Source organism: Trachinotus anak, unplaced genomic scaffold (genome assembly GCF_046630095.1).
Source record: "Trachinotus anak isolate AG129_WGS33_773 ecotype Australia unplaced genomic scaffold, CSIRO_AGI_Tana_v1 ptg000025l, whole genome shotgun sequence".
Taxonomy (NCBI): Eukaryota; Metazoa; Chordata; class Actinopteri; order Carangiformes; family Carangidae; genus Trachinotus; species Trachinotus anak.
The window spans coordinates 2062473-2085759 of record NW_027273876.1 but is presented as its reverse complement, the minus strand read 5'-3'; the positions used below and the strand labels follow the sequence as shown (position 1 = coordinate 2085759).

The 23287-nt window shown below is 40.7% G+C and overlaps 1 long non-coding RNA gene across 1 annotated transcript in view; it reads right to left on the bottom strand.

Annotated features, from left to right (window-relative positions):
- LOC139609166 (uncharacterized) overlaps positions 1-21771 on the bottom strand; it is an 83360-nt gene extending 61589 nt beyond the window's left edge. Inside the window, exon 1 of the long non-coding RNA XR_011685167.1 lies at positions 21304-21771. This is a non-coding gene — a long non-coding RNA (uncharacterized lncRNA). The remainder of the gene's footprint in view (positions 1-21303) is intronic.
- Positions 21772-23287: the final 1516 nt, after the last annotated feature.

The following is a 23287-nucleotide window of genomic DNA, read 5'->3' as shown; positions in this document are numbered from 1 at the left end:
AATGACGACTGAAACCATCAAGAATGTAAATAAGAGGGACTGATTTTTTTTTTTTTTTTTTTTTTTACTTAATTGAAAGTATCTGAACATCTGTACAAAATTAAGTCTTTACTTATGAAAAAATGCCTAAAATTTCCTGGTCCCAGTTTCTCAATTCAAAGATTTTCTTTATCTTATAGCACAGTAAATTAAAAATGCGAGGGCTTTTTGATTTTTGGTCGGGCAAATGATTAATAACATTACAGCCAATAGGTGTGGTGTCATCTTCCTGTGCCACAGGAGGAAAAATTGAAGAAAAATTGCCACAAAAGTGGCAACAAGCATGGATGATCTGTATTTACAGTAGTAACAACTTCTTAAATTTGTATCTGTATATATGTTTGTTTGAACTACATTTACAAGGATGATTGACTCCGAGATGAACTATATCTAAGGCCATCTGCTTATGTACTGGGGGGACTTGCACATAAAAGAGTCTTTATTGTTTGTGCTCGTCCTAAATTTGGACTCAGAGTCTATATCCTGTATGGCAGCTGCTGGGCAGATAAATCATATTGTGTAATGTTTGATGGCTGGAGAGTTACTGAAGTGTGGAGTTAGACGAGGCCTTGGCACAGACACAGCTGTCACAACTGTACTGCTCGTGGCCCTGGGTGGAACGTAGCTGCTGATCATAGTTTGACCGGTGATGTGAAACACAGCAGCAGCTCTGCTGGGTCAGAGGAGATCGTCCTGCTGCAGTTTAGCCAAACTGTAAAAATCTTTATCCCAACTGTCCATTATAAACAGTTTACAGACCAACCTTCTGCTTCAGCCTTGACCTACTGTATTCTCAGATAGTTGATGTGGGTGAAACCATTTTTCTTTTCATCCCAAATAAAGTAGTAGCTAATCTGGCTAAACTGTCGGCTTGTTTACAACATCTGATTGTCTGGTGACTCGTGTTTGTTGTCATACTGGACCTATTTTCAGCAAAGCCTGTATGTTCCAAGATCAGCAGTTAACTTGGCAAGTACATCATCACTGATAGAATAAATGACCAGACCTACAAACATAAAAACCAAGTTGTGATAAACTGAGTCTTCCCTCAATCAGTAGGCTAGCTGAAATTCACTAATTACATTACAGATCATAATCCCACTAGTGCTGCATTAATTTGACTTTCTGTTGGAGCAGCTTGTTCACTGTCTCTGATGGAGGGTTGAGATCATTCTGGTTTTAAAGGGCCACTTTAAAATGGAGTCATTGTGGCGTGGACGTAGCCTTCAATACAAACAATGCAACTTGTGGGTGTGGTGGATTTAAAGTTGTTTAAAAGAACCTTTGATGGAGCAGCTGAGTAACGAAAGTAAAGTCATGCATTACTTCTGCTGCTGAGTGATTAGTAAAGTTATGTAGTTACTGAGTAATTGATTATATGTTTCAATCAATCAAGCAGTTTTGTTTTCTGGTGTTACAGTCACACGTAGCATGGATGTTGTTCAGAGGAAGAACTCAACAACGTGACTCTGTTTACATCTGACACGTTTGACCAGGAGGGACGAGCGTTGACCTGTCAGAGTTTCCACGAGGCTCCAGACTCGTGTCAGGCCGTCACATGCCCTCCGGCTGGCCAGGAGAGCGTGGCCGTGGGCTGCCATATTTTTTGACCCATCTCATCGTGTCTCACGCTTTAACACCAGCTCCCTCTCCACCTCAAGGTGTCAGCGATTCCAGTTTCAGTAATAAGAGGGATTACTGTGATATCCTAAAAGAATCTAGTGTTTGCTCTTTGCTCCAGCTTTACCCAGCCGTGTTACAGCTGATGTGACTCTTCCTCTTCTGGGCAGTTAAGTGCAGGGTGAGTGGTTTGACTTTGCCTGAAGGATCTATCTATCTATACTGGGAGGACTTTTCACATGGATATGTGTTTCTTGGTGTCTAGTTAACAGTGACTTACCTCAGTCCTTCGGTCAGATAAAAATACATTTTTCTAGAACTGGGTTATGATGTCACTGCAGAATTGTAGGGTCAACTCTAGTTCTTATGGGTTTATCCCTGAAAGAGAAGAGTCAGTTTGGTGCACTTCCCTTGTTGCTCTCTATAATTTAAAGTGCTATTCCGGGTACAAAAATGCTACATGCTCGAGGGTCTCTTCATCCCACAGCTTTTCAGAGGGTTTCTGTTGCTGTCAGCTTTATATTTGAAGGATTGTTGTCTCTCACAGAAAGCCTGCAGTCATCTCTTTGACTTTTTTTTTTTAAGTGTTTGTTGTCAAAGACAGATTACAGAATACACATTAAAGTGATAGTTGGGGTTATTTGACATGGTGTTGTGTGTTATAGTCAGTGTGTTACCTGCAGAAGATTCAGATCAGCTCCCAGTTTAGAGAAGCAGCAGAAGCACCTCACACAGCCCCACGTCAAATAACCCCAACTGTCATTTAAAGGCCCAACTGCAACCTGACTGCATTTCAAGCTGCTGTAAAAACTGCTCCATCCATTAAAGATACTTTATGTATCAAAGGTTTTGCTGTGACCATAATGTAGCAAGATAATCTAACAGTGTTTTCATTCAGTCACAGTAAAAGAAAGTTTTCTCTTTCTTTTCAGAGCATAAACAATTATTAAATTACAGTTGCAGCTTTCAGGTCACTATCCAACATCAGAAAGAGGTGCAACAAGAGACTGAACTGTGCAGAATTGTTTTGTAAATCTACAGAACAATTTTAAAGGCGATAAACTGTTAAAAGTGATTTAAAAACATAAAACATAAAAAAAGAAAATCCTGTTACTAGTTTCTTAAATATGAAGATTTGCTGCTTGTGTCTGTTTTATATCAGTGAATCTCTTTGGGTTTTGTTTTGTTGGTCTGACAACATCTTGGGCTCTGAGAACTTTATTTATTTTTTATTTGTTATATTTTTTTTACACATTCTTTTTTCAGTTCAAACAATTGGTCGAAAAATAAATAAATAAAATTGATAGACTGATCGATAATGGAAATAATCATTAGTTGCAGCCCTTGCAGAGCATGTCATAATGTGGAAACGAACAACCAGTGCAAGATTAATTAAAAACAAGCTGTAACACATCATGCATGACGTGTTTGGAGTACATTTGCCCCTGCAGTGGCCACACAAAGTCAACAGTTAGCATTGAAAATGGTAACTCCAGAGCTCCATGTACAGTGCCATTCATTTTGATTTTGTTAGCAGGGCTCGTGGCTTTGTTAGCATGGTGATTTTATCGCACAGGATGCGAGATACACAAAGACATTGTCAATGATTAAATGGACACCACAGAAGCTTGGGATAAGGCTGCATTGCTGTGTGTGCCAGATATCTACAGACAAACACAGAGAGGGATTAACTATTCAGAGTGAGGGAGGAGTGAACTGGGAGGGAGGGGGGGTTATTCACTGGTCAGTGTGGTTAATCGGGGGACTGGGGCAGAGAGGAGAGAAAACAACAGCTGTGGACAGGATGGGATTGTTTGAGAGAGTGAGCCTTACACTGGCAGAAGTCTGGCAAGCACTTCACTTCTCTCACCTTTTCTGAGAGCAGCCGCATCCTGGATACATTACTTCAACTTCTGCCTGACCTCAAAACACGACAGCCAGGACAAACTATCCAGTCAGTGTTGAAATAGAGCTTTAAAGGGTCAGTTCACCCAAATTACAGAACAATACCTTCACACTTCAAACAGCAGGGCTGCAGAATGATGTGCTGAGGTTACAAATTATTAGTCTCTGAAAATTCTGCTGCTGCCCAATACATGGAAGTGAATGGAATTTAACTGTGTGGCTCCAAGGATTGGAAAATTAAATGTGCAACACTAGAACATTCACACCTTTCCAGAAACAGTGCTCCAGCTACCAGAGATAATCTAAGCCTTAGTATTCACAGTGGACTGTCTGGGTAAGATTGGTCAAACAGAATCAGTCATATTAATACAGATGCTTCATTTTAAATTGCCTTGCAGTGGCGAAGGCCAATTAGTTACGGTTTCCACAAGGCCGCAGGGGTCCATACAGACCCAACACTGGCAAGCAAACATGCTACCTAGTATACTAACAGGTAGCAAGCCCCCTAGCCTGACTAGCCATTTGGCTGGCTAGCACAAGCATGTTACTGGTAAACTAAAATGTTAGCGGTAACCACCAGCCATAGTAGCTCGCCAACTAGCCCTGTCAGTAGCAATTACGTCACCAGACTTTAAGCACCAACTATTTCTGAAGAATGCATGGATGAATTTTGCTGTGTTGCTATTAAGATTTTCAAACATAGGTGTTAAGGGTTATGAAAAGATCAAAAGAAATTCTTTTTATCTCCATTGTGCTGCAGTGACAGCAGAAGGTTCTGGAGGAGGTATCTCAGTCTTGGCCCATTAAACTGAAGTTATCTACCTCTGGGGGTAAAAGAGAAAATGTGTTTTTTGTAACTTGGAGAACGAAGCAGACTCTTTCAGCCAGGACTGAACTGAGAGAATATTCTCACTGTTTAAACATCCAATCAGGAATGAAAAATCACTAAAAAATGTGACATGTTTTGTTAAGTTCTCATAAAAGTAAGTTTGGATCCCAGCAGCACATCCTGCACTGTGTCTGCACAGGAGAACATTGTGCTTTTTTTTTTCTTTATCTCTGCATACACCAGAGATGTGACACCCACCGCCCCACCCCCCCACTGTGCCCAGTTGTTGCTATGGGCACACAGCCTGGAGTGAGACGACGCTAACAACCAACCACGTCAGCACTGGGTCCACTCTCCCTTGAGAGAGCCAGATCAAGAAGGAACAGGTAGCGTACAAGTACATGAGTTAAAAGGGGGCAGAATAAAAAAAATTAATCTGCCAAAAATACCCAGCTGGTTCGTGATATAAGCAACCTGTAATTGGTTTATGCAAAGCTGTCCGAAGGCTGCAGTTTGGCTCAATGTTTAGTGAACACTGCGTACCTTACCTAAGATTTAGCCCCCACAAGGGGCAAATGTGCAGTGTGATTCTTATTCACAATCTGGAGAGTTAGGAAAAAGGATGTGGTTTGTTCAAAATAAAACAAAGTCCTGGACAGGAGATGATATATTAAAGTCAAAAGCCGTGTGAAGAAAGGGGCTGTATAAACCTTTATTCCTGAAGGACCTGGTAGAGTTGGCTTCACTGCTGTGCCAGCACTGGCCCAGACCCAAACCAGATTATGTCATCGCAATTATGCTGAAAACCAACGGATTTCCACTGATAAACTTTGTAGATCAAAAGAGCTTATATTTTATGAGTTTCTGGGATTTATTTGGTTTCAGTTTTTGCCAATTACACCAAATACTAGCGTACATGCCTCCCTACTTTGACTATTGTTGAATTTAAGGACAATTCCAGTATGAAATAATTAGATTTTTGCTTTTTAAAAACCTCTTTAATCAATTATAAAGCTGAAATGATTAGTTTTGGTAAGTGATTAATGATTTAAGTCACTTTTTAAGCAGAAATGCCAAATATTCACCAACTCTAGCTTCTCAAATGTGAGGATTTGCTGCCTTTCTCTGTTTTATATCTTTAAAATTGACTATTTTTAGATTTTGGGCTATTTATCCAACAAACCTAAACATCTGAAGACGTCATCGTGAACTTATCCAGTCACTCATTTCACTCTACTAAAAAATAAATCTACAAGTTCTTCAGATGAACTCCTCAGTCCTCATGCGACATGTCTTTTCAAATCAGAAAACTGCGTACTACACTAGGTAACTGTCTGTGCTGTTCCGGGGTACAGTACCTTCAACAGTCTTATTAATTAGCCAACATGTGCTGGAAAGGAGTGGAGGACTGGTGTTGAGTTGAAGGATCAGACACTCTCATCAGTCAGAGGCTTAATATAGTCCAGACAACACCAAGGCAACCAACAAAGAGCCTCCATTCACTGAGTTACTGTGAAAGAGAAGGCTACAGGCCATAACAGCCATTTTACTACACTGTGTCCAAAATACAGTAGTAACTGGGACGCTGGTCCCTATAACAGTACGCCGTCATCCCAGTTTGAGCAATTATGGTGTCTTGCTCCTGTCTATGACAGCAGGCTTTAGCTGGAGTTATACTTCTGCATTAAGGGCCTACACCACAACAGCGGTGGATCCAAGGTTTACCCAATTGGCTTTTTCAGTAACATCTAACAGAACGAAAACACTGCAAACCTTCTGCTCACTGCAATCAATGGAAAAAGCAGGTGAACCCTTGGATTTAATGAGTTGTCCAGTCTTTTTTGGTAGCAACAACCTTAAACCAGCTCTTCCAGGAGCTGCTGATGAAGGTTCACTCACTTTTGCTGCCATTGTAAATCACAATGTACATTTCTAGACCAGGACTCCTTACTTCCACTATAGGTTCAGCTTCACATTCGAACGTGGCTGCACTTCCCAACTACAAAAACTTCTACTCTAAAACCTGTTCAGACAACACATTGTACCAACACATTTATCTGAAACATACCCGGGGCACACACCTGACTGGTCCAGGGGAAGAAAGTGTTACTGAATTGGTTTAACACAATTCTAGTGGCTGTATAATCAATTATTCTGGGGGAAATTGCATGTATTATAAAAGCAGAGGGCAGGATGTTAGTGTTAAGTGATGAACACTTCATGTGGCACCTTTACAGCATAACAGGAATAAAAAATAACTTGCTGTGAATTTGAACATGAGTGTTCCACCACCTGGTGTTTGTTAAAATTGCCTCAAATTAAACAGTTTCTGGCAGTAAAAACTTTTTTTTCACAGCTTGGACAATTTCCTGGTGGAGGACAGGACAAATTTCAGGTACCCTGCTGTCACCCGGATCACATGGGCTGTGCACACATGATGATGGGGAAAAACCTGCTGTTAGATGTCAATGTACACCTCCGCTAAAGAACCCACAACAACAGGCCAGGGGTGATTAATGCTGACAAGCCCTGGCTTTTTATGGATGCTAATGGTGCCGTGTGTGTGTGTGTATGTGTGTATTTGCCACTGTCACCTGGCCTGACACCTCTGCTGTTGCCACTGCCTGGGTCCTTAGTCACAGACTCGTCGTTTTGCAGCTCCCGTCTCTCCATAGCAACCGGGGTGTGCAGAGTCAGGTAAACACATCTTAGACATTCTTGAGAGCGATGCCAAGTTCATTTACTGATGGTTAGATTTTAACCACATTATCTCTGCTGTGATTGATGCACTGTTTTATATGCCTTTATAAGTCACATTAACTTATCTGTTCATAAATGTTTCTGACTCATTGTAATTGTGATCTCCACTTGTTGCATACAGTTTTGTCATGAATTTCTTGTTTTGTATGTAAATGCTCCACATCAGTGAAGATTTTTGATTAAATGCCAACTCCCAGGACGTACACAGTGCTCCCTGAAGTCACATGCAGGTCTTCATCATAAGAAAGTAGGGAATCCTTTGGAGGCACTGGGACCTTTAGAGTGGGAGGCCTTATCCATGTCCCAGAGGCATGAGCTATGGTAAACACCCTGCTCTGGGTGCATGTAAGCTGAGATTCATCAGGTTGAAACATATTCACTGTATTTATATTATTTCCTGTCTGTCAGCCCACCAAGTGTTAGATGTGTTCAACAAATAAAAAAAGTCTCTTGCTGCCATCAGGCTGTAAAGACTCGCCTGATGATCAGACTGGGTTGTCATTTCACATCACTCATTCATTCAGCAAGTTGTTATGTCTATGTTAGTTTGTTGTTGTATTGTTTTGCCCTAAGTATTAAGTAATGTATCCTTCCTGTCTACCTCATTTCCAGTGGACATGGATGCTACAGTTACCAGGAGCAGTTAACGTTTAGGAGTTGATGTATCTGTAAGTCAGCTCATTTACCCTTGTTGGCATTTTTCAGGAGTGTACATGTAACTAGGTATCTAGCTATAATCCCACCAACTATTCCTTTAACCTGGTAAACAGACATCAGTGAGCAGAACACCAGCTCCATTATAATTTCTGGACAAATGACTGATGTGAGTGTCAGTGTCGAGGTATGAAACCAGGCTGTGTGGCACCAGAGTAAAGGCCACGTTGTTTCCTAAATGAAAAGGATCATACAGTGACCACTTCAGGATACCTCAGGTTTAGCTCAACAGTTTACTTTCAGCTCAATATTTAATTGCTTCAGCTGCACATCCTCAGCTCTAGGCCATGCCAGCCTCAACTGTGCCTTGTCAACATGCTAAACTGATGGCCTAGTTGTGAAGATGGATATCATGACAAGACAAAGTCCCTGGTTCAGTTCTGGTTGGGGACCTTTGTTGCAAGTCACTGACCCATGTTTCCTGTCTGTCTTTACCATCTGCTGTCAATAAAGGTTGGACATTTTGGGAAATACACTTACTGGCTTTCTCCCAGGGAGTTAGATGAGAAAACTCGTTTAACTATGACTGTGGGTTAATAAGAAATTATCGCTAAATTAACAGCCTATTAGCGTAGCTTAGCACAGACACTAGAGGCAGGGGGAAAGGTAAAACAATCTGCCCACCTGCACCTTTTAAGATCACTTAAGAGTTGCCTGGCAACCTCAAGGTGACAACAAGACTCCAGGTAGTCACTGCTCCCGGTCAAGAAACAGTTCAGCACAAAAGTTCAATTGTAAGATCACAGTTTGTTTTTACCCTTGCACAGCTGGACAGACAAGAGGCACTCCTACTGATGGACACCACACCTAAAACTCAGCAGCTAGCATGGCTAAAATCAGAGAAGGAAAATCTCTGTCCCATCATAATCTCTGGAAATTGGTTGCACGTCAAACCACAATCTTCAGCCTAAGCTTTCTTGAAATTCCACTGACTGTTTTAGCTTCAACATCGATCTATTTAAAAAGTATCTAATTCAATCTCAAGACAATCAATCCAGATTATATAATTATAGGAGGAAGGATGGCACAGAGATTTTTTTCCACATCTAATCAGGATGGCAGGTATTAGGAGAGGCCTGAGATGCATCCTGAGATAAGGAGGAGAGGAAGAGAGGATCCTTTTATTCTGTCATCAATAGAGCTGTTTGTTTCTTCAGCTGAGAAGTCCCCTCCCAAGTGCCTTTCACACACTGCGAGAGACAAGAGTCAGTGCTTTGTATGGCCCCGGATTACATCATCTGTAAAATGGCCAGCTTGAAATGTTGTGAAATGATCAGGATGTCAACCAATACAGATGTGTAGACTTTCCTATTGTGAAAGGACAATGTGGAGACATCAACATAAAGTAGCTAAAACAATGAGTAGTGACGGTTTTATGATGCAGGGAACTTTAGCATGAGGCTCACAGTAGCAATGCTAACATGATGGTGTGTCATAGCAGTCCATCCAATAACTGTCAAGATAATTCATTCAAAGACACAATGGTCAACTTAATGTTGGTGCTAGAGGAAAAGTTACAGGAGCAGCAAAGTTATTTGTTTTCATCCGAGATGTTTCACTCTGAACCAAAGTGGTGGACGAACAGACAGCAAAACCGGCTCACCTAAAGCTGCTAGCACGGCCAAACATGACGACTGAAATCTTAATCACTGTTACCTCAGATGCTAGCTGCGTCTGCACAACAAATTTCTCCAGCCTGCCTCAGTCGGTGAAGTGACCCCACTCCCAAAAACACAGCAGCCCACTGCCGGACAGTTTTCCTGATGGTGAGCCTGACTATGAAGGGTTTTGTTGTTCCTGGGTGGCGCTCACTCACAGTGAATATCAATATGTCATAAAGATCCATCAAACTTAATGTTACCTGGTTAAAGCTACCTCTCTTTCTTTTTCATCTTTTTCTCTCTCCCTCTTGTTTCAGCTGGGAGTTGCGAGCCATGTCCAATTCTTTAGTCTGTAGTTTCAAATTAAAAGCCCTCTGCAGAGTCATGCAATTGCCACCACTGCAAAATGAATACACTGAACTAAAAGGACGAAAAATAAACAAATGTGGCGGATTGATTTGCCGACTACCTTCTTCTACCGTACAAGTCAACAAGCAACAAGGCTACCAAAAAGTAGCCTAATGACACCCTCACCTATTGACAGTTGGTGGCAGCACTGAGTATTTAAAAAGGTAACAATGGAGCAATGACAGAAAGAAGAAAAAGAAAGTGGTTTCTCTTCGGTGATACCTAATAGATATTTAATTGTAACAATACTTTTCCTCAGTCATTTCGTGCCACGCGACAGACACCATCATGGAGAGATCTGTCATTGTTCCTTTGGTGCCAAGCAGCTTCTACCATGTTTATGGAAATTAACCAGCAGGCCTCTGTCAGCCATTTGTCAAGTTTGACGTGGACCGGTTGTACTTTTCCACTCGGCCCTGAGACCAGTGGGTAACCTGGGATACGCACTTCAAAACCACATGTGCTCGGGAAAAGCTGTGGACTTTTTAAACATAACACGGATGTAAAATATCTCATGCCCCTTCTCAGTTCTGATAAAAGAGTGGACTTCCCGGGCTCGGCAGTACAGCTCATCATGTGCTCTGTGGACTGACACAAATCTGTGAGGACTAAATGAGGAAATACCCCATGAGGACTCATCTCCATCAGAGTGTCAGTGCATCAGATGATGGCCAAAACAACCACTGCTTGGAAGGAGCTCTGTCGGTAAGAGTCAGTGATGAAAGTGTAATCTTCTGATCTGAATATCTACTTTTGAAATGTAGTGAAGAAGAAGAATAAAGTACCATAAATGTATAAAATGGAAATGGTTATGTAAAGTAAATTGCCTGAAAATCGTACTTCTAACATTGTGGATGTTTGACATGACATGACTATCATTTCACATTTTTTCCTTCTCATCCTGATCAATATATTTAGCAATATTGAGTTTAATCTGATATTTATTCATATTTTTGTCCTTTTTCCCCACATATCCCATGTATAACTGGGTTAAAGTTTGTCATGCAAATAAAAAATGGGAGGATATCTGAGGAGAGGAGCATCATTCTGTTACACTTTTCAGCTCAGTTACAATTACTAACAGTAAAGAAACATATTGCTGCCTGCAGTCTCAGGGTTCGACTTGTAGCAGGTGTTGTTCACCAGCTCTGTTGAGTGTCCCACAAACCTCCTGAAGTGTGTCCACGTGTGATCAGAAACAGGGTCAAGCTTTAAGAGTGAGTGGTACATCTTTCCTTTCCTTGTTTTTTTTCCAAGGGAAATCCTATCTCACAGCCTCTTCTGTGGCTTCTACTTATGTGAAATGTGATAGTTGCTCAGAGACACTGTGACACTGCCTCAAAGCACAGTTGGTAGATATTAATGTTTGTGCAATTTAACTAATCTGGTTGCATTTTAATATAATTTGCCATTTGATTAGAAATTAGCATTTTTATTTCTTATCACTGTTACAAACGGATAAGCTCAATTAGTTATTTCAATATTTGGACCCAAGCAAGACGATGAACCGCTACAGTGGAAGCTAAAGCAGATCCACACTAAATCTGTGTCACACAACATTAAACATGTATCCGACGCTCTTTCCTCTATTTTCTCCCCTTCAGTGTTACTCTGTAGATCTCCCTGGTTCCACGTCTACAAAATGTACACGCTTTGTGCTGTTGGTATTCTGTTTCACCAAAGTGGATTATATGTAAACTAGCTCACTCTCTGAGATGCTTCAGTGGTTTTCCTACGATCAGGTGAAAGACGGAGAGCCAAACCTTCGGTGTAAGCAGATACAATAAGAACTCTCGTGTGCTGACTGGTGAAGATTTAGTTTTGAACTTGCGCAGGACAGCTGACCTTTGACCTTGTGGTGCCTCACCTGTCTTGACCTCCCTGATCTGATCTGTAATGTTTTCGTGGGAGTCCCAGACTAATAAGTCTAACACGAGCTTTGTCTGCCCTTCCCAGGATGTTTTTCAGCATGCTCCTTTTGATCTTTCATCTCAAATATAAACCTGTTATTTCCCTCCACAGAGGTGCAGGTCAGAACAAGTGTGGAAAACAGTATCCCCACGTGGAACCAGTGGGAACGTGACAAAATCCTCTCTCAATCAGGTTCTAGATTCTAAAATGGACGGAGCTACATTTTAACTGATATCATGTGTGCAAGAGAGTGAATGCTATATTTCCCTATTTGTAGATAACGTAAGATAGTAAAGATAATGAAGACAAGACATTAATAGCCAACCCAAAAAAATATAGATAAGAAAAAGCACAAAGCATCAGAGCACAAGATCATGACTAATTAAACCATCAAAGACAACATGTTTACATCTTCTTCTGCAGGCTGTGCAGGGAGCTCTGTGTCTGTATCAGTAAACGCACTGGTCCACCTGTGCCAGTTGTTCAATATGTCAGACTCAGTGTTGCTGGATTTCTGCTCCGTCATGGAAATGGGAGCATGACTGGAACAATTACAGGAAGACGGGGGCACCCAGCCCCTCTAACCTTTACATAAAAACGCCTCTTATTAGGAGAGGATGAAAACTTTATTTTCAGAGGCTCTTTGATGGAGTGTCAAGTTGCAGCACAGTTGTCCGGCCCTTCCTGCAGCACCAGCGGCCAGCGAACTCCTCTGGAATCTTTGGATGATACTGGAAACAGAGAGTCTAAAAAAGGACGAAGGCCCTCCAACAGTTATTGTCTCCCGTCCGTCACACCCTTTTTCCCCTCACACAGCTGTTTCACATGACAGCTGGTTGTGGGGAATGTGCACGTTACCGAGGTCAGGGTGGCGAGGAAACACTGAACTGTGGGAAGTCCCAGGGCGGGAGGCTCTGAAAGTGACGAGGAGCGGCTGATAGTGAAGTGTATCTGTCAGCTGTTAAAGAGTTAAGATTCATCATCCCCTTTCTGTTTCTCTTTCTATTTCTTAGCTCTCAAAACAATACTGGGCATTTAACCAAAGCCCCCAAACTGCATAAGAGCTTTTTTTTGTTTTAAGTATTGAGTCTTTGTTTAGCCTCTACTTTGTATTGTTGTTTCAATTTCTCTTTTTTGTTTGTTTCATGTTTGTTTCATTTTCACGTTCATTTTGTTCATTCATTCATAAAGGGAAAAAAAAAAAAAAAATTGTTGTCTTATATTTTATAAATGACTCATTCATCTTTCTTGACCTTAGTTGAACATTAGTTGAGAAAGCAAATCTCACCACAAGGTCTACTGACTCTCTTTTTTGGAGTTTTCAGTCATATCACATGATCTTCATCAGCAGATGAACTTGAACTCTATAACTGCAGGATAGCTGGCCAAAGCCCATCTGTGAAGGAAGGTCATGTGATGAGGTTAACAGCTCCAGAACAGCTACTAAATGGACCTTTGGAATGACCGTTTTCTCAATTAAATCTTCTTTTTTTTTTTTTTTTAAAGGAATAATCACATAATAAAATAATTGTTAGCTGTTGTTGCTTAGTTTATAAACAACTGCAGACCACTAAATTATGGCTGTATTTATTAAAGGCAGGTATTTGAATGATTGATTAATCTGTTGATTATTTTTACAATTTATCAAAGTTTCCATACATCTTGTCTTGTCTTGCCAAGATATTTAGTTTACAATGAAATGAAAACAGAAATGCAGAAGAAAATTATTAAATGAGCATGGCAGAGTATATTTGGCATTTTTAAATTAGGCAATGATCAGAATTATTCTATATGAATTGAGCCGATTATATTTGTCCCATCAGCATCAACACCAACCCACAGACCCCGTTTGGCGTGAGTTTATGTTTTAGTTTGGTCGCTCTCACCTTCCACGAGGCATTCGGGGCCTTGGATATTTCCATGGAGGACAGCTGTGATCTAAATATACAGAGGGACTTCCTAACTTCAGGAAAAAGATAGAAGGAAGGGCCGGATTCAGATCCTCCCACAAATTTCCTGTAATAGTGTCCCTCAGTGACTAAAGAAAAACACACGGTAAACACAGTGGTAACGTGCAGAGGTCGAGGTCAAATAGGTCAGAGGCTCTACATTTATTTTTATTTTTAATTACTCATTAGTCCAGAGCGGTCGCCCGCAGCCACACTGGTGATCCCTCTGCAGGCTTGTCCAAAATGCAGAGCGGTTGTCACGGCTCCGTGCACCTGTCTGACATTCCTGCGCTCACAGTTGACAAACGACAGCTTGGCATACAAATCTCATCTGTGTTGTAGCTCGCAGAGGAAATTTCAGCACCGCTGATGCTGGTCTGACACACAACTGTGCCGTGGCTTTAGGATAAATATATGCATCCGAGTGTGTCTGTCAACAGCAGCACATTATCTGCACTGATGGTATATAAGCTGGACCTCATGATTTTAGAGTGTCTGTTTAAAGGGCATCTATTCCAATACCTCATATACTGCAGCTGCAAATATAAATAAAAACTTTATATTAGAGGAGAGAGGCCTGTGGAGCATGTAAATAAGTTTTCCATTAATGTTTCAAATATCGTTTTTAGAATTTCCACATTAAGTTTGTGTGAATTTGCAAAACAGTTCTACAGTCTCTGCATTTCTTTAAACTTTATTTGTATTTTTAATCTTTGTATTGTATTTGTATTTTATGATTCAATTTACATTCATTTATTTTATTTTTCCATCTCATTTTATATTTTTAACAAGGGTGTTTTGGGTTCATTTAATGTCCTTTTTCATGTGAAGCACCCGGTGCATGTCATTTCTTTGTTGTAAAGCATTTCAACAGAATGCAAAAGTTTATTATTATTATTTATTATTATTGTTGTATTATTATGTCTCTTTGACAACTACGTTTATACATACAAAAAAAGCTTCAGAATTAACTATTAATGAACAATATAATTCAAACAAATACTAAAAATCTGAAATAATCTTGATCCCATGATTAACTCATGAGACAGTTACCTTATTTGCCTCTTGTAGATATACAGATATACAGTTTTTACCTGTGTCAAACACCAGAAAAGATAAATTAATTAATCTGTCAGTTGACTGATTAAAGCTACAGGGACTGACGGTGGATTTGTGTTGACCTTTTCTAACTTTGCAGGTAAGCAGATTACTTGTCCATTAAATGACGCGTGGCTGTGTATTAATGATACTTAATTTAATTCTTCAATTTGAACAAAACAAACTTTCTTCAGTGTTTCAGCTCAAGCAATCCAGATAAGCCTCTCAGCGTCTCAGTCAAACTTCTCCATTATGCGGTCAGGGTCCATTTTTTCCAACTGATTGAGATGAATTGTGTGAAAGAGGTGCACTGGGTCGCTCTGGGGACACCCTTGAGAGGTGTCGCTGTGCGGCCTGTGACGCTTTCTCCGGGAGCAGGGAACAATAGGTGGAACCAGCTGCTGCTGGAGTTGGTGTGACACAGTGGAGAGGCTGTTTACAGGCAGCCGGCCGCTCGGCTCAGGCCGGACACCATCCTACGTCAGCTCTCCCACAGTTTATCACAGCACGGCCCTGCAGCGCTGCACACTTGTGTGTGTTCGCAGATCACTGGGAAAGGTCAGCCTTCATCACAAGGTCTCCACTGGTGCAAGGTCTCCATATGACACCGAATACAATGAAGTTTATCTACAGCGTTGGTTTGATGGATATGAGAGAAATATATAAATTGCAAATTTTGTTTAAGGCCTGAGACTCAAGGCTCAAAGTTCACTGGTTTGATAGTAGAGGTAGTGTCGGCCAATGAGTGACAAGAAACTGTGGTAAAGAAACAAACAAAAAAAACCTATCACCAGAGAGCAGTGTCAAGTTCATTTCTCAAATTTATCACTATTAAAAAAGAAAAAAAAATATCAATCAAAAACACATAATTTCCCACACCTTTGCATTTTGATGTAAAGGACAGTATGACAGATGTGTTCTGTACTGACAGAACTAAAAGTGCAGGAGTCTGCAATTGTGCAACTTTAATGTACATTTATATTTATTTTGTTCTTAGTTGCTATCATCTGTGCTGTTAATGAAAAAAAATGCATAATTAAAAAAAACTTTTATCAAATAATTCCATGTTGTCACGTTTGCTAAATCTTTCTATGGGTCTAAGATTGGTGTGTCCTGACGTTTCTGTGTGGTAACTTTCCCACAGAGAAGTTACAGTAAACTCTTTTGAAACTTGCGACTTACTCAATCTTGGTTTAGCCAAATTAACCCTGACTGCGACAGCAGCAGAGCCAATTCTCTACAATTCTCTGCATCTTCCAAGAAACCACATCTCTTTAAGGAGCAACCCAATCAGCCACGGTAACTCCCACGATTCATAGCCATCCCCCTGACCTCTGGTTGGATGCGTTTGTGTACAGTTTGTGGACGGGCAGCTGTCCCCGTTCAGTGACAGGTAAATATTGTGTTTCACCTTCCTCTTTATGGGTCGATTCAAAAATAGGTCCTTTTAAACGGTCCAGTCTTGAGCTATGAGTAAACAGCGCGTGCCGGAGATAACCCAGCTTGGGTTACCCTGTTTTCTGTTTCCCACTTCACCTATTAACAGACTGATGCGCATTAAGAACCTCAGATGGGAATAATGAAATATCTGCACCTCCCGTTGATCAGTTTTCCACGTCTGCAGTGACCAGCACGTGTACGGGGACTCAGGACGGGATCATGTTTTTTCCATCTCTCACCCTGTCACTGCTGAATATTAGGGAAAGGTCAGGTTTGTCAGTGGGTGGTAAAAGACTGAGAGAATGTCATATCAATCACACAGACGTGATTACGACCTGGAGCTTAAGCTGTATCCAGGCTGAAAACAAAGGCTGCTGAGTCACTGCTGCATCAGTAAAACCAGGAGGATCACACAGGAGTCCCACTGTGGCAGAGGAGGAATTGTTACAGCAGCTAATTGTTATTTTCAGTATTGATTAATCTGTTGAGTAATTTTTCAATGTTTAGTCAAAGTTGGTTAAAAACGTCCATCACAAGTTCTGAGAGCACAAAGTGACACCTGGAAATCACTTCTATCATTTTAAAAAGGTTGAAAACCCAAAAGGTAAAGGGTCACTTTACAACTGGAAACAAATAAAAACAGAATGTCATTTTGCTTAATAAATAATATATAATCAATCACTCATCAAAACTGCTGGTTAATTTTCTGTTGACGCACTAATCAAGTAATCGACCAATGTTTCAGCACTGAGAGGAATAACTCTGGTTTAGTTTTCTTCAAAGACTTGAAAAAGCTTTTAATTACAAGGAAATTTCATGTGAATTAAAAAATAATGCAGTGTTTTGTTTCAGGTTTGGCCATGACTGGTTTTTATTACTTTTTTTTAATTAATTGACTGATTAATCGTTTAGTAGTTGGTGCAAAAACTTGTTGACTGTCCACCACATTTTACAAGAGCTTAATGTGATGCCTTTGGTCCAACAGACAGTCCTAAACTCAAAGATATCCCATCCAGAATTATATTAAATGAAATTATCAATAAACTTCTTAAAGTTTTTTTGGATAAGGATGGACAAGGTTTAAGGTGGTAACTACAAAACCACAACGTCAGCTGGTCGAGTCCAGCTGAGAATCTTTGTTGTGTGTTGTTCTCCATCCCCCCTTAACTCAAATAAAAGCATTAAATGCCCAAAAATATAATTTCCAGAACATTTGCTGTTGATCAATTTTCTGTTGCTCAACTAATCAATTAATGAATTGTTTCAGCAACAGGACAAGTGCACTAGTTCTGTTATTCAGCTAAAAATGCACCCTACAGGTGTTCATATTTCCAGATGAAAACTTCAAGTCAAAGTTTTCAATCACAATGAAACTTGATTTTGACTTAGAATTGATTCACATGATTTTCATTGTTCAATGCAACTAACAGTTATTTTCAGTAACACACTGTTTTTGTGTTTTTATTTTTTTTGTATTTATTTATTTATTTTATGTAAAAAATAAAAAAAAAAAATTTAAAAAGTCAAGTAAATTGTGAAAACTGTCAAGATTCAGATTTCTTGTTTCTTGCCTGACCAGCCCTCTAACAGTCAGATATTCAGTAGCCATGACAGAAAACAGCTTGTTTTAAGAAAGTGGGACAGTGTCAGCACTACACGGAGATAAAATAAAAAGTCACAAGTAGCCACACAAGTCAAGGAAACAGAAACATGCCCCTACACAAGACACTGCAGTTGCCTGAGTATTCAACTCCACTTTTTTGCATGCATTGACAATCACAGTTAACGTCATTTCCCCTACAATGCAGTAACTTTCACAGACTGACACAAAGTTTGCAGCTTTGTGACCTTGTCATTTGCATGCAGAGACAAATTAAACACTTTGAAATATAATGATAACTATCTCTTTAATCCTCTATTAATACTTCCAGTTTTCAGAAGCTTTTAATTAAATCCTGAACATTGATAACGGGGTTAAAAGCAGCAGTTTTTAATGGTGGATTAAATCCATCAATCAGGATCAACCCATCCCTCCTCACTGCTATTTGCAGTGACTCAAATAAAGGCAGCCAGACAGATGCACTGACCCCAGCAGATGCAGAAGAGTACGGTTTCCAAGTAGATATTCAGTAAATCTAAATTTAACCCCTACGCTGCTATTTTCTCTTTAACAAGGGGAAACAAGCTGCAATCAAGGAACATGATCGGCCCTGGCTTTTCAGATGGAAAAAACGTGACAAGTCAAAGTAACAGAAGGGGGGAAAAAAATACATGGTCGCTAGGCTCTTTTTATCCATTCAGCAACTTCTCTTTGATGTATCAATCTTACTGAGCCACAGCCAATTGTGTTGTGTGGTCTTGAATTACAGAGAGGAAGAGTGAGTGGAAAGACAGAAGGGCAGCAGACATTCGATACAATGGAACCACAAGGGGAGAAACTGTGGGAGGCTGCCAACATCTCTGCTGCTCATTCACTCAAAACGCTCCTGTGCTTAAACACTGATCCGGGTTTCTCTGTGGAGTTTACGCCACTTTCAAAAGAAGTTCAGAAATCACTGTCAGTCACAGCTCACAGTGAAGGGCAAAAATCTATAATATATGTATAATTATTTCAACACAGATAAAAATGCATATGTACTAATTATCTTTTATATTAGCTTCTTACAGTTTGATCAGATATATCTGAATTGCAGTACAGAAAAGTCAAAATATGTTGGAGGTAATTTAGAAACAGTTGCCATGACAAAAAAAAATGAAAAAAAAAAAACTCTGGAGTTTTTTACCAGCAGAAATGCTTTTGGTCCCTGTTTGCTTTGTATTGTGACTGCACACTAGGATGAACACGAATGATGCAGGTATTTACTGTATTTCACTGATTGTTTCTTCTTTAGTTACTGCTACTGTCAAAGTAATGTAACAACAAAAAGCAGTGAAGAAGACGACTGAAACAAGGCACGATTCAAAATATTTAAAAAATGTGGCTTTGAAAAGGTTTTGAGGAATATTTTTGTTTTACAAAAAAGCTCAGTTTTTGGTCTCCACCAGCTCCTGAGGGACAAATCGGGCTCTTTAGCTGCTAAATGCTCCACTATGTTCACCAGCTTACCGACTGTGTCTGCCTGCTGTTTGATACTGAGCAGGTAGAGGGCAGTGGCTTTTTACAGCTGTTTCTCTGAAAACATCTGCTGCACCTGAAAATGAAGCTATGAGAGCTGTGAGAGTGAACCTGAGCAGTGAGGTTGTGTCTCAAATATCAATATACTATTGGTTTTGGCCCCAAAAATCCAGTACTGGTCAAACTATATCATAAATGTCACTTTTCTGGTTGCTCACTTATGTAACTGTTTTGCTCTAAAAATTACATCTTTGTGAGATCTTAGGAAACCCAGCAGCAAGTCTGAAAATGTTACTTCTGTTTTCTGCTATTAGTCATGTGATGAAAGAGCCCTCTTTTCTCCAGTGTTGTCATTTTCTTCTCCATGAGAACTATATTGTTTGTTATTCTGATGTTTGACTCTAGCCGGTCATCCCCCGTGTTGGTCAGGTGTCCCATGCCCTTATGCTGCCTATACAGGACAAATGTGTAGGGGATGTGGGCACGTGACATCTTTTAAGTTTGTCACTCTATACTATACTGTATACATTTTAAAGCCTTAGGAGTTTTATTGAGGCTGTTGACCCACTTCATGCAATGTCACTGTGCATGCAGACACCACCAGGTCATTTAGTGTCACCTCCACATTGTCGCTTCAAGCACAGCAATGCTTTGTTGTTACCGGGTAGAGTTTCTTTTTCAAAACATAGCACAGCAGCATTGTGACGAATAGTTCGACAGTGGAGTTAATCCCGAGTTCCTGCACTGGTGGCCCTGAACCCTTAAAACCTCAGTGCCAGCGGCTGTAAAAGCTAATGTATCTGGACGGCTTCTCTGTTTGTCAGCCAGGCTCAGCGTGCAGTATCAGGTTGGTCACACTCACTGTGCTGTAAATTGTGTGAGTGAAGGTCAACACTGATGTAGACCGTTTACACTCTATACAGTATTAAAGGAGCATTAACATACCTGTAATATTCAAACCCAGTACACACAGCCAACTCCTGTGGAGGGGATTTATTATGTTTGTGCAGAGTTGATGATCTGGCAAATACCCACAAATGATGTGCCAGTGTTAAATTTCCATACGACAATCTTTGTGGCCATTCAATATCATGGTATATGGTAATTATCACAATAGTAATCAAATGAATCAACTGAACAATAACCAGGAAATCAAACACCCTAAAAAACAGCAGGTTCATTCTTAGAAGTTTCAGAGAGTTGACAGGAAATTACAATATTTCTGCATCCTAATTCAGCATATTGTCTACGTCTTTGATTCTATGTACCCACTTATGTTGTCATACATGGTCTCATATGATTTTGGTGCTTTCATTTGGCCCAGTAAGCAACAGCAGGACCTGCCCCACTGTTCAAAGGTGGTCAGCCAAACCGGACCTGACAGGACAGACATGCAGTGAGAAATCTTGCAGCAGTGAGTTTTTCCTTTGATACTAAAAGCCAGCTTCTCCATAATATTACAGGAAAATAATCATATGAAAGGGCTTTGTGCAAGACAACACGCATGTTTACATCCACACAGCCAATTAAAAAAAAAAATCTCATGCACCAGTTTGCAATGAATCCACACAAAAGCTCCGAACAAACAAGCTGCTGCAAAACCACCTCAGTCCACAATACACACATCGTGAGTGCATCAGCAAAAGCTTCAGCTTGAAAGCATCAGTCATATTTAATGTGGCAAACAGCAACCAAACACAGCTCGGAACAAAAAGAGACACTGACTGACAGATCATAAGGTTAATGCACACTGGGAAAGCAGCAGCAACAAGAGCAGAAATTATACACGACCCAAACAAACCTGCAGACAGCCAGTGCAACCTGCAAACAGTCAGTACAACCTGCAGGCAGTCAGTACAACCTGCGGACAGATTCAGATGAGCCAAGACATCAACACAATCAGCAAGTCCCTACCTTGAGGAAGTTCAGCGGGTGTTCTGTTCCCGGGGCAGCACCCACAGGTAAACTCCTATATCCCAGGTGAAGTGCGCGTTTGAGGCCGCAGGTGATGCGAGCAGGAGCCAAACGGGATTATTTCCTCCATAAAACCGTCCTGAAGCGGAACACAAGCCGTCAGCGGGCCAGCTTGTTGCAGAACTGCTCCCTGACAGACGCTAATTGGCGTTAACCAGCGGTTTAAATAGCCCGCCTGATTCCAAAGGGTGCGTTTGATTTACTCTCTGGGTAGAACCGCAGGGGTCACATGTTTTGTTGAGATGTTTACACTGTAAACTCCAAGTGGTCCTACACTGAAAATGTTGCTTAAATAAAGTATTATCAGGAATATTTAGGTAGGTAAAAGGATTTAATGCGGAGAAATGTCCCTTGTGAGCGACACGTTGAAATAGCTTATTCTGTATATTCTTCACTGCTTTAATCCATCATCTGTTTCACTTTCATATTGGTATCTGGTCTGCAGCAGTGACAGAAGAGCTACTGTAACATCTGCAGAATCTCAAGGCTTCACCTCCCAGATGCTGCAGGACCTGTCATCTCTATATGTGGATAACTTACATGCCAATGTGTCCAGACTGTGCCCAAAGACCTGCAGCTCTTTTTAGACAATCTAAAGGAGATTTTAAATCTGTAGAGTTATAGAAACTATGTTTGTGGATTTTTTACATTCTTTTTAAAATTTTTATTATGATGGTCCCTGATCTGAATTCTGTAGTCATCTGGAACCAGAGGAAAGTCAGGCGAGTGCCTGTGGAGCCGGAGTTCATGTTGCCCCCTCTGCAATTTCAGACAGCTGCAGCATCCAGCTATACACTGACTGTTACTTACCATGTGTGAACAAATGACTGATGATAGAGAGAGAGAGGGAAAAACAGAGGGTGAACCTGGTATGTGTTGTGTGTGTCCTCCTCTCTCCTCAGGGCCTGAGAGGTGGGCTGCGCCAGAGGTGAGACTGCCACAGGACGGCTGATAACAGCTGAACCTGTCAGTGCCAATTGCCCAAACAAAAGGCAGAGGGGTGCTTCGAGGGATGTGGCAGGGATGAGACACATGTTTGGCACCGGGGCACATCACGTAGGCGCAACAGGGGCAACCTACGCCCACTCTGGACCGGACAGACAAGCCTGCACTCAGGAATAGACGAGCTAGAGGACGGCTGTAGGAAATAAATAGCTGTGGTATCACAGGCCAGGATTTAATTTAACTGCTACCAGTGACATTTACAATGCTTAAATGGGCATGCCACTGATTTTACATATGAAGATTAATTTACTGATCACGACGAGTATTACTCTGGCTGTGAAAACAGTTGTATAATGTTTTCTGTGGGTCTGGCAGCTTTGTCAAGTCTGAGAAAACGTAGATGATGTCACGGCGACAACACGATGACAAATCTTTAACAGAAAGTCTGCAATAGGAACTGGCACACGGAGTCTGAAAGATGTGGACAGTTATCTGTAAGAGAAGTTATAACAAAAAAAAATGCCATACAGTTGCATTGTGGGAAATGTAGGCTGCAGTATTTTTGGAGCTTGACCATTACTAGGGGCTAAAATTCAGGATATCTCTGTCACCTCTGCATCGGTTTCTTTTAGCAATCTTTCTTTCACAAGTGCATTTTTTTCAGCAATCATTCAGTACAGTTGCAATCTGTAAATGCCTCTTTGTCTCTTACATGCATTTCACAAAAAGAATCTTCTCAGTTTGTAAATAATACTCTGCTTCTGCTGCACGAGGTGAGTTAGCTGCACTCTGTGGTCATGTAATTTCAAACTGAACTCTGGAACATGCACTTTTAAAATGCACTTGCAGTAACCAGCCATGACCACGGGTGTCACCAAATAAACCAGAACTAAAAATCTTAATTATTGTAAAATACATTATAAGTCTAGATTTCATAGAGCTCTCGGGAACCTTTGAGTAAGAGGCCTGTGAAGGTCTT